Source organism: Canis lupus, chromosome 19 (genome assembly GCF_011100685.1).
Source record: "Canis lupus familiaris isolate Mischka breed German Shepherd chromosome 19, alternate assembly UU_Cfam_GSD_1.0, whole genome shotgun sequence".
Taxonomy (NCBI): Eukaryota; Metazoa; Chordata; class Mammalia; order Carnivora; family Canidae; genus Canis; species Canis lupus.
This window is the reverse complement of record NC_049240.1, coordinates 23,574,941-23,592,274: the sequence shown is the minus strand read 5'-3', so window position 1 is coordinate 23,592,274 and position 17,334 is coordinate 23,574,941. Positions and strand designations below refer to the sequence as shown.

Genomic DNA, 17,334 nt, shown 5'->3' with positions numbered 1-17,334 from the left:
TCCCCCTCCCTCATTTTTCCAGTCCTTATGGATTTATATATTAAAAAAATCCATTGATGTCATTTTAACAGAGCATTGTGAGGGACAGCTGATGACAGGTATGATCAGACTTCCACGTTCACCTGCAGTCTGGAGGGGACACGAGGGAAACGCAGAGCCATTAGGAAGAAACGTGGCTGCCACACCTCCTGGGTAAGCTCTTCCCTGCCTCTCTGTGGCAGCTCACAGATTTGATGTTTAATTATTTTACACATGGGGATTGCTGGATCTCTGTACATTTGTAGTGTACCAGATGCTTGTTGGTGCCTTGCAGGGCCTGGCATTGGGCTGAGGATGGGGTAAGACATAGATAACCTGCCCACCTAGGCTTACACTGTTGAGAGGACAGATCTTGGGTATAATGGGTGCCAGGGCAGGTTATGCACTGGGTCAAGGGGAGGGCTATCTAAGAGCCTGCTAGGTATCTTTGGTCACTGGGGCCAGACAGGAATAGAGGTGTGAGGTGTAGTGGGTGCTTCAGCAGCATGGTATTTGAAGCTTTGTAAAGGATAAAGTGTAAAGAAAGTGCAAAGAAGCTTTGCAAAGCAGGCAAGCCCTCCCTTCCTTTTTCTCCCCCGCCTGCTGCAGTCTGCAGAGACACCATGAGGGCCTCTTTCTGCCTCCTTAGAAAAACCTGCAGCAGCATTGGGTGAACTCATCACGGCCAATTCTAGTTCACATGGTCCTAGAGCATAATGAGGATTTTCTTTCATTGGGTCAGATTTGCATAAGTTGTAACAAGAACATGTCAGTGGATACTGTCTCTCCCCAGTGTCTAATAAAGTAGAATTCAATTCAAGGTAGATCCTTCTCTGCCCCACCAGACCAAGTGCGATTCAATTTAATTCACCTGAGATTAATTCCTTGTGCATTCATTGCACGTCCTCCCTCTATTAGTTTTCTATGCTATGTAACAATTACCACTGCCTTTGAAGCTATATTAGTTCCCAGCTCTGTAAGTCAGAAGTTCAGCATGCTGTGTCTGTGTTCTCTGCTCAGGGAATCTCAAGGCTGAAACAGAAGGTTTGGCCAGGCTGAGTTTTCTTCTGAAGGCTCTGGGGGAGAAACTGCTTTCTTGCTCATTTTTTTTTTATGACATAGAAAAATTATATATATTTAAGGTATACAAAATGATGGTTTGATATATGTGTACATTGTGAAATGATCACCACAATCAAGTTAACACATCTATCAGTTCATATAGTCACCATTTGTGTGTGTGTGTGTGTGTGCATGTGGTTAGGTTTGAGATCTATCCTCTTAGCACATTTCAAGTACACAACACGGTATTGTTGACTATGGGCACAATGCTCTACTTTATTTTTTAATTTTTAAAAAGATTTTATTGATTTATTCATGAGACACACACACACACACACACACACACAGAGGCAGAGACACAGGCAGAGGGAGAAGCAGGCTCCATGCAGGGAGCCCGATGTGGGGCTCAATCCTGGGACTCCGAGGTCACGACCTGAGCCAAAGGCAGATGCTCAACCCCTGAGCCACCAGGGTGTCCCACCATGCTGTATTTTAGATCTCCAGAATGTATTCATCCTGCGTAACTTCAGTTTTGTACCCTTGACCAGCATATCTCTATTCCCCTCGGTCCCCGGCCCCTGACAACCTCCATTTTACTCTGTGTCTGTAAGTTTGACTATTTTAGATTCCACATCTAAGTGAGACAATGCAGTATTTGTCTTTCTGTGTCTGGCTTATTTTGCTTAGTGTAATGTCTTCCAGCTGCCTCTGTGTTGTAGCAAAGGGGAGGATTTCCTTCTTTTTAAAGGCTGAGTAATATTCCGTTGTATATGTGTACCTCATTTTCCTTATCCATTTATCTAAGGAACATTAGGCTGTTTCCATGTCTTAGTTATTGTGAATAGTGCTGCAGTGAACATAGGAGTGGAGGTATCTTTTGAAATCCTGATTTCAACTTCTTTGGGCACATACCCACAAGTGGGGCTGCTGGGCCATATGATAGTTCATACCATTTTCCATAATGGCTGTATGGATTTATATTTCCCATCACCAGTGCACAAACTTTCCCTTTTCCCCACCTCCTCACCAACACTCAAATCTGGTCCTTTTGAAAACGGCCACTGTAGCAGGTGTGAGCTGAAAGCTCCCTGTGGTGTGATGGGGCACTTCCCTAATGATGAGTGATGTTGAGCACCCTCTCACATACTTGCTGGCCATCTGCATGTCTCCTTTACAGAAGTGTCTAGTTAGGGTGTCTTTGCTTGCTCATTTATTTTGTTCGCAGAATTCAGCTCCTTGCGGTAGTAGGACTAAAGTGTCCTGCTGCTGTCCCCTGGGGACTGCTCCTAGCTTCTAAAGGCTGCCTGTACTCTTTGCCATGTGCCCCACTCTCTTTTCAAGCCAGCAAAGGTGCATGAAATCCTTCCTATGCTTGGAACCTTCAACTTCCTCTGCTTTTACCAGCTAGAGAAAGCTCTCTGCTTCTACAGGGCTCATGTGATTAGGTTAGACCCTAATAATTTCCCAATCTTGAAGTCAGTTGTGCTAAGTAACATACCCTAATCCCAGAAGTAACCCCCAGAGGGTATGTACGCACCAGGCTCCCTATGGGAAGGGTCTCTTCACAGCTGCACTCTGTCCTGGGACACGAGGCTGATACACACAGATGAACTCAGTCTGGGTGTGGAGAATGTCAGGAGAGACATGCTCTGCTCCTGTCACTGTCACTGTCACTAACTAGCTGCCTCTCCCTGGGGCTCAGTTTGTAAGTGGTGATATTGGGATTGACTGATGGGCTTTTATCTCGGATGCCAACTCTGGCTGGTTGGCAGTGCTGCTTGAGATGTTTCTTAAGGCCTGTGAAGTTAACCTTAGTGGGGAAGAGGATGGTGATTGGTGTCTGTCAAGGATACTCGACGGGCCCTCCTGCCATCTCTACACCCTTCCAGCTCTTTGTTCAGCATATATTTACGGACGCTCACTTTCCACAGCATTTCAGCCTGCTGTTGAGTTCACATTGAGTCATTAGGGAGGTTTTTTTTTTTGTGTGTGGGGAATAACAGGAACTCAAGACTGGGGCACTAGAGGGTAAATGGAAGGCATGAGCCTGTGTGAAACCTCTGAGCAAGAGGGACTCTTCTGGAGATTAAAACTTCATCCTGTTTTTTTGTTTTGTTTCATTTTTTTTCTGAAACAGAAACTGCATTGAACTATTGAACTGGGCAAAAGCATATGACTGAACACAGAGCTGCTGCACCCACATTCTTGATAAAAATTGGGCACTCCGCAAAAAATATTTTCCTAGTAATAGTCATAATGTACTCAGATTTTGTACGTTGTAAGATATAATTATATCTTCCAGTCAGAATTTTTGGAAGACAACTTGTGCAAGTTTCTGGAGACTTCTGTAATTTGCTAATAAAGATACCAGGCTTTTACTCCTCAATGGGGACACAGTTTGGGTTGCTACCTAAATCTACATTTCCCGAATTGCAATTCTAAGCCCCCAGGTAAATGCTTTTGTTTTATTTTGGTACATCCTCTTTTCTCCACCAACAAAGGGAAGGAAGAAAATTGACATTCTGCCGATTATGCCTTGATGCCTGCTGCGTGGGTGGTCTGTGCCACCCACAGCGTGTCATGGTCTTCCTCTGCTGGGTGGGTGCTATGTCCCCCCTTAATAAGTAAGAAACCCGAGGCCCAAAGAATTCATGTCACTTACCTGGGACATACAGGAGGCCAGACACATAGTACAAACCATTGCCCTTCTGATGGAATTAAGCCGTGGGCTGCTGGATTGAGAGCCCAGGAGAGCAAGAGGAAGCCCCTCATGCCCCGGCCTCCTCCAGCCTCCTGCCCTGACAGTCATTTTCCTGCTAACTTGGTCATCCCACCTCAGGGAGCATGTGGCCTGGATGCAGCGATAAAACATCCTCATCGCACCAAGGAAATTGAGAGCAGAGGGTCAGGGGCTGGTTGCTTCTGGGTTTGATTCCTAATCACTTTTTAAATCCCTGGTGCCATGAAATAAACATGATTAAGTTTGGGGGCTGGTTTCTGAAGCCTTGTGAAGAGGAGAGGCCTGAGCAGCCTTCGGACAGCTAATTTGATCAGAGGTTGCGATTTCTTCTTTTTGCCTCCATGTCCAGGGCAGATAAAATGGAAGGAGGGCAGAGATGCTTAATTAACCCTGTAATTCTTGCATGGACTAATTAGCATATAGATGAGGGTGGCACTCCAAGTCTGTCTCTGAGCTGTCTCCTGTCTGTGTGAGGAGCGCTCAGCCAGCCCCACATTACCCAGCCCCCTGTCCTTCCCACATTCTGCCTGAAAGAGGCCCAGGACAGTGGGGTGGTAGAGGGGGATTGGAGGCCTCTTATGGACCTAGGAATTTTTTTTTTGGACCTAGGAATTTTTAATACAATCTCTCAATCAGTGCTTGAGGACAATATTACCAGGGCTGCTTGGGCTTCTGATTATTTTGGCCTGGTTCTGGCATTCTGGACAGTCTGGAATCCACTCCCACCCTCCCTGGGGTCTCTGCCCCCTGACTCTGTCTTCTTCAGCTGAGCATGGAGCCTGGCTGTGGCAGTTGCCCAGAGGAGTGGTTGGACTCAATCATCTGTCATGTCTTTCCTGGAGGTGGCTCAGTTACCTCTCCTTTCCTTTGTCCAGTTGCTGGGTTCAAGGCTTGGGGCATCTCAGAAGCCCTCCTGGAATTTCCTCTGGGGACTTCCTGTTCCATCCACCCCACCAACAAGGAGGCTCTGGGCATGGACAAGCATGGCTGTTCATGTAGTGGGGGGTTGAGGGTTCCAGCCAGGAGTCTAGCAAAGGTGCTGTGTGGCCCAACATGTTGGGGAGGGGGTGGCAGAGCAGAGGAGGAACCATGGGTGAGACCCTTTGGCACCCTACCCTTCCTGTGTCACAACCTTGAGCATCTGCCCCTGAAGCTCTCCAGCTCTCCCCTGCCTTCCTCCCCACCCTGCGGCTCCTGGAAGTCTGCCTGCTGTAGCATGTGGGGCTGGGGTTTTGAAGAATGAAAACATTTGTTTAACAAAATCCAGATTTGAATTTGATCTGGGTTGAGCATGTGTCCTGATGCACACAGTTCCATGTGGGTTTCTGATGACCCAGATACATGGGAGGAGGGGGCGCATAAGACAAAATGGTCAGGGCAGGGATGCTGACCCCACCCTGTCCTAGTGGTCCCCATCTATGAAATGGGGATGATGATATGCGCTTCACAGATGCTCTGGTCTCACAAGAAGCCTGAGGGTGGAACCATATCCCCATTTTACAGATAAGACTGTTGGGGCTCAGAGTGGGCATGTCTAGCTCAAGAGGCCAGAGCTGGGAACTGAACCCAGGGTCTTACACAGGCCTGTAGGACCCTGACCTCCCTGGAAGGCATGAGCTAAGCTAACTTCTGCTGGGTTCTGCTTCTGAACCCAGCAGAAGAGGGTGGAGGGCCCCTGTGTAGGGCCTGTTGGAGTGTACATGTGTGTGTGCCTGTGTGAGCATGCATGTGGTTCATTGCTCAGCAGTCCTGTAGGGCTACTCTGTTGAAGGTGTGAGTCTGTCTCAGGCCTGAGGAAAAGGCCTGTTCATTCTCTCACTTATCTTGGTAGGACAGGTGGAGGCAGAGCTTGCAAATAGCCAGAAATACTTTAAGAGAAATTTTTTATTGAAATAATTGTAAATTCACATGAAGTTGTAAGAAATATTAATGTTCCCTTGTATCCTCTACCAGATTTCCTTCAATGGTAACGTTTGATAAAACTATAGCATAATATCACAAAGTACATGCTGATACTGACACGACCCTCTGCTCTTATTTAGATTTCCCCAGTTTTCCTTGCATTTACTATGTGGGTGCATATAGGCACACACACACACACACGTGTGTGTGTGTGTGTGTGTGTGTTAGTGGTTTGAGGTGTGAGGCTGATCAAGGGGAGGATGTGACCTTGACAGGCAGTAACATACAACAGGCTTAATTGGGCAGTTCTGAAACAGGGCTGCATGCGGGGGAACCCCCTCCCAGCAGAGATCTCTCTAGATGGTATGAGGTCCAGAGCAAGGGTGGGGGGTGGGTCACTTCTCAGAAGGAGAGAAGGGTTAAGCACCTTCTGGGAGAGAAGGGGGTGGGAGAGGGGCTCATGTGTCCAGGTGATGTCACTCAGCAGCACACCAGGTGTCTCTGGGTCACAGAGCTGGAAAGGGCAGCACAGCTTTGGGCTTTTCATCTTATCAATAGGGAACAGCTATTGGGAGAGTTTCCATGGGGTATGCAAAGCAGACAGTCTCTAAATGGCTAAAACCTTGCTTGTTTGGGCTATTTTTAAAAATAATTGGATATATGAAAATTGGAATTTGGCGCCTGTGGGCTTTTGACCTAATGGGTCCCAGCCAGTAGTAAAGAAATAAACAACTGAGAGACGATACACACAGGCCATCTTTGGCTCATTTATATGAATGTGTATGTGCATGTGTGTGCGGGCATGCACACCTGCGTGTTTATCTAATTTTATCACCTGTGTAGGTTTATGTATCCACCACCACAGTCAAGGTACTGAGCAGTGTTAATGCCCTAAAGTTCCTTCCTGTTGACATTTTATAACCCACTGCTAGCCTTCACCTCTCCCCACCATGACCACCCACTGGCAATGACTAGTTTGTCCTCCATTTCTTAAGTGTTGTTATTTCAAAAATGTTTTGTGGAAGAAATCATGTAATCTCCTTGAGGTTTTTTTTTTCTTTTTGTCAGCATAATTCCCTGGAGATTCTTCCAGGCTCTGTTCCTCATGCCTTATTACTGGTTAGCATCCCATGGGCTAGAGGTATCACTCTTTAACTATTCACATAATGGAGGGCCTTTAGCTGTTCCAATTTTGGCTATTACAATAAAGTTGCTGTGAACATTTGTGTACATTTGTGTATATGTTTCATGTGAACATAAGGTTTCATTTCTCTAGGATAATGTCCAGAGGCCAATGGCAATCACATGTTTACTTTTTAAAAGAAACTGGTCTCTGGGTGACAGGCACTGAGGGGGGTACTTGATGGGATGAGCACTGTGTATTACACTATCTGTTGGCAAATGAACTCCAAAAAAAATATACAAAAAAAAAAAGAAATACTGGGACAATATTCTTTAGACGAGAGAAACATTTTTTAATAAAAGGATTCTTGGAGTAAGAAAAAAAAAATAAAAGAAACTGCCAAACTGCTTTCCTGAGAAGCTGTGGCATTTGATGCGTTCAAAAGTATGAGACATCTGGTTTCTCTGCACGCTCCCCTAGTATTTGGTGGTGTCACTATTTTTTGCCATAACCCCATTCTCATAGGTATATAATGATATCTCCTGTGGTTTCAACTTGCATTTCTCCAGGCTGATGATCATTGACTGTCTTTTTGTGGGTTTATTTCCCATCTGTATACCTAATTGAGTGAAATGTGTTCTCATGTCTTTTGTTCATCCTCAGACTGGATTTATTTTTTATTTTTTATTTATTTTTTAAAGATTTTATTTATTTATTCATCACACACACACACACACACACACACACACACACACACACACACACACACACACAGAAAGGCAGAGACACAGGCAGAGGGAGAATCAGGCTCCATGCAGGAAACCCGATGCAGGACTCGATCTTGGGTCTCCAGAATCACGCCCTGGGCTGAAGGCAGGTGCTAAACTGCTGAGCCGCCCAAGGAGCTCCCCTGGATTTATTTTTTTAATGTTGCGTTTTGATCATTCTTTATATATTCTAGATACTAGTCCTTTCTTTAAAGATATGTAGTTGGCAAATATATTCTTGCAGGCTGTAGTTTGTCATTTCACCTACTTTATGTAGGTACTCACAGAGCCAAAGTTTTAAATTTTAATAAGGTCCAATTTATTAAATTTTCCTTTTATAGATGATGCTTTTAGTGTCAAGTCTAAGAACTCTTTGCCTAGCTCTGATCCTGAAGATTTTCCCTTATGTTTTTATTTTTCCTGAAAGTTTTATAGTCTTATGTTTTGCACTTAAGTCTATGATTCATTTTTGATCATTTTTTGTTGTTGCATAAGATGTGAGGTTTAGGTCAAAGTTCATTTTTTTTAAAGATTTTATTTATTTATTCATGAGAGACAGAGAGAGAGAGAGGCAGACACACACACACACACACACACACACACACACACACACACACACAGACACACAGAAGCAGAGACACAGGCAGAGGGAGAAGCAGGCTCCATGCAGGGAGCCTGACATGGGACTTGATCACGGGACTCCAGGATCACACCCTGGGCCGAAGGCAGGCACTAAACTGCTGAGCCATCCAGGGATCCCCCATTTTTTGTTTTTTGAAAAGATTATTCTTCTAATTGGTTTTGCACTTTTGTCAAAAATTACTTGGGCAGGTAATAGATACGGGTTCTATCCTGTGTTCTCTATTCTCTTCCATCAATCTATGTATTCATTCCTCTACCAATGCCACATTAATTACTGTAACCTTAATATTGGATAATGAGATTACCACTAATTTTTCTTATCTCAAGATTGTTTACTATTATAGTTTCTGTGCCTTTCCATATAAACTTTAGAATAAGTTTCTGTGTCTGCAAAACCCTTGCTGGCATTATGTTAAATCTATCAATCAACTTGAGAGAGAATTGACGTCTCACTACTTTGAGTCTTCCAATTCATGGAATATCCAAGAAGTGGAATATTTAATCTTCCTTAATTGCTTTCATCAGCATTCTGTAGCTTTCAGCATAGAGATCTGATACATGTTTTTTGAAATGTATATCTATTTCACTTTCTTCAGAGAAATTGTAAGTCACATTGTGTTTTAAAATTTGCTTTCTGTATTTCATTTGAGAAATGTAATTGATTTTTGTGAGTTATAGGAGGGTTTTTTTTTGTAAATTCCTTGAGATTTTCTATGTAGTTAATCATGTCATCTTCAGATACAGACTTTTTTTTTCCTTCTTGATGCCTTTCATTTTCCTTTTCTTGCCTTACTGTACTGACTAGAACTTCTTAGGGGAAATATTCAGTTTTTTGCCATTGAGTATAAATATTAATAGTTATAGCTTTTTTTGGGGGGGAGGAGATGTTCTTTAACAAGCTGAGGTAATTTGTCTCTATTCCTGATTTTCTGAGAGTTTTTTCTTTTTAAATTGTGAATGGGTGTTGGATTTTACTAAATGCCTTTTCTGTATCAACTGATACGTGGTTTTTCTTTAGCTTGTTGATAGGGTGAATTATACAGATCAATTTTCAAATTTGACTTAGTCTTGCATTTTTGGAATAAATCCCACTTGATCACAGTGTGTGAGTTTTTTGTACATTGTTGGATTTCTTTTAAATTTCACTGTGGGTTTTGTATCTAAGTCCATGAGAAATATTGCAGCGTAGTTTTGTCTTTGATCGTGGTTGAGAGTATTCCCTCCTCTTCTGTTTTATGGATGAGATTGTTTAAAATTGATGGTAATTGTTAATTTTTCTTTCAAATGTTTGATTGAAATTTCCAGGGAAACGATATGGTTCTAGTCATTTCTTTCTTAGAAGCTTTTTAATTATGAATTCAACTTAATTGATGGTTATAGGGCTAGTTAGATGTCTATTCCATCTTGATTGTGTTTTGGTACTTTATAGTTTTCTATGAATTGGTTTATTTCTTCTAAGTTGTCAAATTTATAATCATAAAGCTGTTCACAGTATTTTCTTATTACCTTTTTTCAATGACTGTGGAATCTGGAGTGATACTGGTGATTTGTGTTTTCTCTCTTTTTATTAGTCTTGCTAAAGACATCAATTTCACTGATTTTTCTAAAGAACCAATTTATTATTTTTTTAAATAAATTTTATTTATTCATGAGAGACACAGAGAGAGAGAGGTAGAGAGAGAAACAGGCTCCACACAGGGAACCCGACATGGGACTTGATCCCGGGTCTCCAGGATCACGCCCTGGGCTGAAGGCGGTGCTAAACCGCTGAGCCACCGGGGCTGCCCAAGAACCAATTTATTGTTTCATTGATTTTTCTATGTTGTTTTTCTATCTTCAATTTCATTGACTTCTCTTTTTATTGTTTCATTCCTTGTGCTTGCTTTTTACATATTTTGCTCTATTTTTGCTAGTTTCTTGATGTAGGAACTTAGGTTGATATGAGGTTTTATTTGAGATTATTGATTAGGTTATTAATTTCTAATGTAATCTAAATAACAAATACAAATATAAATTGTGCTATAAATTTCCCTCTCAGCCCTGTTTTAGCTGCATCACACAAATGTTGTGTTTTCATTTTCAGTGTGTTCCATGTATTTTTAGATTGCCTTTGAGGTTTCCTTTTGACTCATGGATTATTTAAAAGTGTGCTGTTTAATTTCCATGAAATCTAAAGATTTCCTTGTGTTTTTATTGATTTCTAGTTTCATTCCATTATGGTCTAATATGGTCTAAGAGCTCAGTCTGTGTGATTTTAATTCTTTTAAACTGGTTGAGACTTAAAACCATTTTTTTAAATCTAGTTGATGCACAATTTTATATTAGTTTCAGTTGTCAAGAGTTTTTTTTTAAGTTTTTATTTAAATACTAGTAAGTTAACATAATACTAGTATCAGGTGTACATTTTAGTGATTCTACACTTCCATTCAACACTAGGAACTCATCACAACAAATGCACTCCTTAATCCTCATCACTTATTTAACCCATTCCCCCATCCACCTCCCCTCTGGTAACCATCTGTTTGTTCAAGAATGGTTTTATAGACCAGGGTATGTTCTGTCTTAGTGAATGTTCTATGGCCACTTATAGAATGTGTATTCTGCTATTTTGGGGTGGAATGTTCTACATATGTTAGAGCTTGTTGGTTGGTTGTGTTGTTTGCAATCCTTTTATATCATTGCTAATTTTTTGTTTAGTGGTCCTGTAAGTTGCTTAAAGGAGAGTGTTGAAGTCCCAACTGTAATTTTAGCTTTTTTTTTTTTTTTTCCCCGTTCTATCAGTTTTGCTTCATGTGTTTTGAGGCCCTGTTGTTTGGTGCATACACATTTAGAATTGTTATGTCTTCCTGGTAGTTTGGTCCTTTTATCATTATGTAATATCCCTCTTTGTCTTTAGAAATTCCTCTTCTATGAAGTCTGTTTTATCTGATATTAATATAGCCACACATACTTTAAGGTTTTTTATGACCTTGGACAATGAATTCCCTTCTCAACTTTGGGTCTCAGTTTCTCCATCTGTAAAATGGAAGAAGAAGTTTGAGGTCAAACAAGGATGCCTCAAAGACCTAGTAGTGATGTCTTATGACTCTCACTTCCCACATGTTCTCTGTGTAGGTATTGCTGTGTGGTCCTTCTGTGTGACAGATTCTTTCTTTAGTGAGGGCAAGCCTAGGGGGTAGGCATGAGGGCCAGGACAATGGAGCAGGGCAGGAGGGGGCCTGTGGGAGGATTCTCACTGATCCGGACTTGATTGAGAGTCCAGGGCCTCTAAGAAGCTGGATAGTCCAGGGCTATCCCTTGAGGTGCGGGAAGAGAGGCGCAAAGAAGAAACCTGCCCATGGCTTCCTGTATGCCACTGGATAAAGGTTAATACCTTGAGGTATTAACCCCTGGCTCCTCCATGCACTTGTGTGTAATGGTGATGGCCTCTCTGGGGATGTAAGTAGGGAGGCCCAGGTGGCAGAGGTGACAGGGGCAGGGGTTGGGGTAAGCACTTCATTTCATCTGGGTGAAGTTGGTCTGGGTGAAGCTGGTCAGAGACCAGATAGAATAGGAACAGAGACAGGAGGCCGAGAGGACCTGAAGTGGCACCCTCAGCCATCTCTCATCTCTCCATCAGTGGGGTGCTCATTCCTTCCTTCTCTCAATGATTCAGCTGAACATTGTGCCATATATGATGGCTTGATTATTCTTGGACCACTTCTTCAACACTCAGGCACATAGGATTCCCTCCTCCCTTTTTCCCCCCTGAATGTAACCATTCCAAGCAACTGGCTCCCAGCTCTGGCATGGTGAAGGCAGGGCCTTCTGCCTTCTGTGATGCAGGGTGAGGCTCGGCAGCATGCCATGTTATCCTCTACCCATTGCTGGTCCAGGAGTTCTGTGATCTCGCAACTGCTGGGGCTCCAGCGCTTCTGTCATGTTGGAGTGTTCCACCAGGGGAACCCTAAAAAGGACCACCCCCCATCCATTCTGAGCTGCCTGGAGTGGGGACCTTGCCTGGCTCAGCTCTGATATGCCCATAACCATCTGCATGACAGTTTCTTTGTGCAGATTTGTTCAGTAAATTGCCTTGTGTACTATGGTGCATCGTCTGAAAGATCACCATTAATGCAAAGGTCTTGCTAGGTTTCAAAGATGTTCCCATGGGTCCCTAGCCTGTAGGATGATAGCAGATATGAAAACCGGTGAGGGCAGATGATGGAGCTGTTGGGAAAATCCCAGAGTTAGAGGGAAGACATTTGCCTGATAACTGCTCCAGTCTGTAGGAAGTCAGGAAAAACCTTTCTGCTTCTTCTTCTTTTTTTTTTTTTGGCTTGCCTTTCTCTTTTTTCTTCTGGCAAGTGGCAGTTGATTCAGGCTATGTTTCCAATTAGGACATATGGTAGAATTAACGAATCTCTTCCACCGTACGTTGCAGGCCATATTTAGTATGGAGAGGATGTGAAGTTTTCCTTGGTGATAATAATGCCAGCAGCTGTCATCCTTCAAGCATCTACTCGGTGTCAGATTGTGGCATGCATTGTCTCATTTTATCTTCATTGAGGATAGGTGAGGGTAGGTGTCACTATCCAGTGTTACCTATTCTGAGTGGGGGTTTTGGAAATTCCTTTATTCATGTTGGGGATAGAAAGGAACTGGGTCCTCTCAGTTGCTCTGAACTCAGGCTGTGGATGAGGCCTGTGTGAGCAGTGGGTGCTATCAAGGAAGATCATGGAGGGATGAGGATAGGAGGGCCAGTACTTCAGGGAATAGAAACCCCAGCCAGGTGGTGGAAGGGGAGGTGGGCGGGGGTGGGGGTGACTGGGGGACGGGCACTGAGGGGGGCACTTGATGGGATGAGCACTGGATGTTATTCTATATGTTGGCAAATTGAACACCAATAAAAAATAAATTTATTAAAAAAAATAAAATCAATTCTCAGTTAAATGACTACTGGTTAAAAAAAAAAATAGAAAAAGAAAAAAAGAAATCCCAGCCAGTGGGGTGGGTCACAGAAGGGTCAGGATGCTGGCACTGGCCTGACCCCTGGGCAGACCTGTGATTGGGACCTCTAGTGGGACTTGGGGACAGTCATCCTTCTGGAGGCAGAACTTCTATCTTAGGCTGTCCAGCTTTTGGAACCACGGAGCTCCTTTGGAAGTAGAGTTTGAAGAACTGGGCCTGCGTTTTCTCTCATGATCACATTCCTGGGCCTGCATAGAGCATCCATTGGGGCTTGACTCTGTGCAAGGTCCTGGGGAGACAAAAGTAGAAAAGTAGAAGACAAGGAGTGGGTTTGTGTAACCGGGGTCCTGCTGCAGGTGGTCTGAGGCGAGTGGCCCTGAGCTGCTCCACCTGTGGCTTCAGATGGGGCCTCCTGTCCAGACCCCAATTCTTTAGCAGGGAAAGACAGGTTTGAGATAGATGATTTCTAAGAGCTGCCCCTTTATGATATGGAGGTCACCAATTCAGGTGCTGGGACTGGACAGGCACCCTGAGGTGGGGGGTGGCTGTTGGGGTCCTGCAGACGCAGCACTCAGGCTGGTATCACGTGAGTTCCCTGGTCTTCCAATTTTTCAAGAGAAACCAGAATTTAGATTTTGTGTGGTAACTCCTGGGTTTTCAAAACTGGTAACCAATTAAAAAAACAACAACACTCAAGGCTAAACAAGGCCTCTTTGCTGGTGGGATGTCCCATGGGAACCTCTGGCATGTCTGGGCTGAGGTTTGAGTTCGTGGATTATGAGACCAGATCTCTACAAGGAGAGAGGAGGTATCAGCATCTGAATTGACACTGCCCCTTCCACCCGTGCACTCTGTCTCCTTCCTTCAATGCTGCTTCCCAGCTCCTGGCACAGACTTGGTGCCTGGTGGACTGTCAGTAATTTCTGAGGAGGTGATTTCTTTCATACGTCCTCTGTGACTTTCCACCAGGGGTCCATAGCTCTGTGCTTCAGTGTCATGTGTAAAAGCATGTGTGAGTCCATGAGAGTGGTTGCATGTGTGTGTGAGATGTGTTAGTATGTATGAGTGGGTACGACTGGTGTGTATGTATGAGGGTGATTATGTGTCAATGTGAAAATGTGTGAGTGTGAATGTGCATGAGTTATGTGTAATTATGAGTGTGTATATGAGGGAACTTGTGGGTAGGAGCAGGTGTGAGTGTGGGTGAGTGTGCACGAGAGACTAGTAGTAGGAACAGGTTTGAGTGTGGGTAAGTGCAGTGCTGTTTCCTTCAGAGTCTGGGGTTGCTTTGCAAGCTGAGCACTTTTGCTCAGACTCCTGCTGGTTGCTGACAAGAACATAATTGTTCCATGCTGCCCATTCCCTCGGCTCCTGTCCAAGATGTTTTCCCCACAATGAAAGGGACTAAGCACTTTTACCACCTCTGGTGTCAAGTATGGGCCTGGATCCCAGTACCTCTGCCTAGACTGTTGCCCTTGGAGCTCTGCTGGAGAGGCCATGTGGGAGGCCCTGAGACCATGATAGGAGGGACACAGGCCTGGGCATGTGAGTGGGGACCTCCTGGACCAGCCATACTGCCAGCTGAGCACCATGGAGCAGCCCTAGTCAACATCACTCAGAGTAGAAGAATCACCCAGCCAAGTCCTACCTCAATTCCCAACCCACAAAATAGTGAGATATTCTAAAATGGTATTGTGCAAAGCCACTAAATTTTGGGATAGTTTGTAAAACAGCAAGAATAATCAATTCCTTTAATATTTCCCACATGGTAATGTGTCATATTTGGTAAAAGATTTCTTTCATGCTGCTTCAGTTTAGGGAAAACTATGGCAGCAAACTGTGACAATTAAAAGAAGAAGAAGAAGAAAAGAAGAAGAAGAAGAAGCAGCAGCAGCAGCAGCCGCCGCCGCCACCCAAATCTGAGTGAGACCCAGGCTAGCTCATTCATTTGGATTCAGTTCTAATGATGATTACTTATTTCCCCTGTTAGCAGCATCACTGTAACTAAAGTTAGCCTTGGCTCAAAACTCAATGTGTTATTTAAGGGTCCAAAGTAGGCAGCGGGGTGTCTGATGATTGACAACAGGATCTGCTGGAGCTCTGGCTGGCTCTGGGCCTGGCTCCCTTCTCTCTGGCTGCCTCCTGGGTGGCAGCATGGGAGCAGCAGCCCGTGGCCCTGGTGGCGCGCAGCCCATGCAGACGCAAAAAAGCTTTCAGGCAGTTTCCATCCTCAGGCCAGGCCTTCCTTGATGCAGTGAGGCAATGCGAGCCCATCTATGCTTGCTGTTCTGAGCTAAATTGAGTTTCCCCCTTTCACATGTTGAAGTCTGAACTCCTAGCACCTCGGCATGTGACCTTATTTGTGCATCCGGTGTGCCTGGAATCCTTGTGAGAAGAGGAGGTTAGGACATAGATACACACAGGAAAGACGATGTGGAGACACAGGAAGAAGATGGGCATCCATAAGCCAAGGAGACAGGCCTGGGACCCATCTCTCCCTCATGGCCCTCAGATAGAACCCACCCTGCTGACACCTTGACTTTGGACTTCATTGTGACAGGCACAGACTTGTACTGACCTGCATTCCTGGGCATCATGTTTGGTTACCCACTCACTCCCTACCCATCCATGGCCCTGCCCATCTTCTCAAGTCCCTTCCAAGCTTGACCCTACTCCTTCCCAGGATGGCACTCACAGGACTACACGTCACTCATTCCAGTGACTCTTTGTGTTACTCATGGGTTTTTGCCCTTTGTGGTATCATTAATGTGAGGTGGTGGTGGTGGGGTCCCATTAATTGGGACAAGCTGGAGTGACACTCTAGCTGGGTCCTTGGTTCTTCCACTTCTGTGTCTTATGGCCAAGAAATCCCCAGGGTGGGACAACCCAGCAATTCTAAAGCAAAGCTCTGCTACTAACCATTACTGGCCCACCCCCACATTACCTCTGACCTGGTCAGAGCTGCCCAACCTGATCGAGCCCATTTGGACCCACTGGACCCATTTGTCCTTTGTTCCAGCCAGGATCCTCAAGGCACAGTTGTCCTGCACATGAAGGCCAAAGCCAAGGCTGAGGCAGGATGGGGCCAGGCTGCTCTCTGCACCTGTGACCCACCCTGCAGTGGCTAACGGCACCCCAGCAGCCTAGCACACGGGGTTTCCTGCCTCTGCCTCTACTCCTGCAGGCCCCTTTTATGCTGTGCCCTCCACCTCCCACCCCACAAGGGCTCCCTTTGCCTTCCTCCTTCCTTTGGGTCCTGGCTGTCTCCATAGATGTCACAGCAGAGGCCTCTAGTACCTGCCCAGCTGTGTGGGAACAGCTCTCTGCTGATGCCCTGTGCCTGGTGCCATCACAGGTGTGTGGGCTCTGCTGGGCCCTGCTCAGCTCATCCAGGAGCACAGTCCCTTCTGCTGGGCGCCACCATAGGTAGGGTGTGCTTCATGCTCGGGTCACCGCTCAGCTGTGTGTGTTCCCAGCCCTTGATGCCACAGACCCTTGAGGCCAGTGTCCTTATTGCCTGTCACACCTGTGGTGACCCCTTCCCGAGGGCATCCATGGCACTAGGTCACTGGGGTTAGGGCTGCTCTTCTCCCTCAACTTGAGACAAGTGACCAGAGGAGGACACTTGAACAAGGAACCTATTGGCATCCGACCAGCCACCTGGGCCCCAGAGAAAGCCACTTGAAAGGGCTTGAGCTGGGCCAGTCAGGTTCCAGAAGTGGACACGGAACCAAGAAAACTAACAATCCGTGGTGAGAAAGGGATGGGGGAGGGGCTTCTGTGGTGCTGGCAGCCCACTTGGTGGGAGCGGAGGGGAAGCCAGCAGAGCACAGAGAGGGAGAGCAACCCTGTGGCCAGGGACCGCCTGCCTCAGGGAGGACCCCGCAGCCCATCTGTCAACCCCTCCCAACCCCCCTCCACAGGGCCTGCATGTGCTTGTAGGAAGGGCAACCTGGACCTTTCCCCAAGGTAGCCTTGGTTTTCTCCAAACCAGTAACCAGCTCATCCTCAGGTATTGCTCCTGCACAACTGGTGCGTGGTGGACCAGGGCCAGCCCTCTGCAGAAGGGGTGAGGAGAGGAGGGATAAGGAGCACTGGGGGAGAGCTCAGCCTGGGGAAGTGCCGCTTGCAAG

General features: G+C 45.4%; 1 long non-coding RNA gene across 6 annotated transcripts in view; it reads left to right on the top strand.

The window, feature by feature from the left end:
- Window positions 1-17,334, top strand: part of LOC102151686 — a 51,732-nt gene that overhangs the window by 27,251 nt on the left and 7,147 nt on the right. For 5 of the 6 annotated variants that reach the window (XR_005374014.1, XR_005374016.1, XR_005374015.1 and 2 more), the window contains 2 exons: window positions 72-192; window positions 15,015-17,213. This is a non-coding gene — a long non-coding RNA (uncharacterized LOC102151686). Of the gene's footprint in view, window positions 1-71; window positions 193-15,014; window positions 17,271-17,334 lie in introns of all 6 variants that reach the window. The other variant, XR_005374012.1, reaches the window with a different exon arrangement.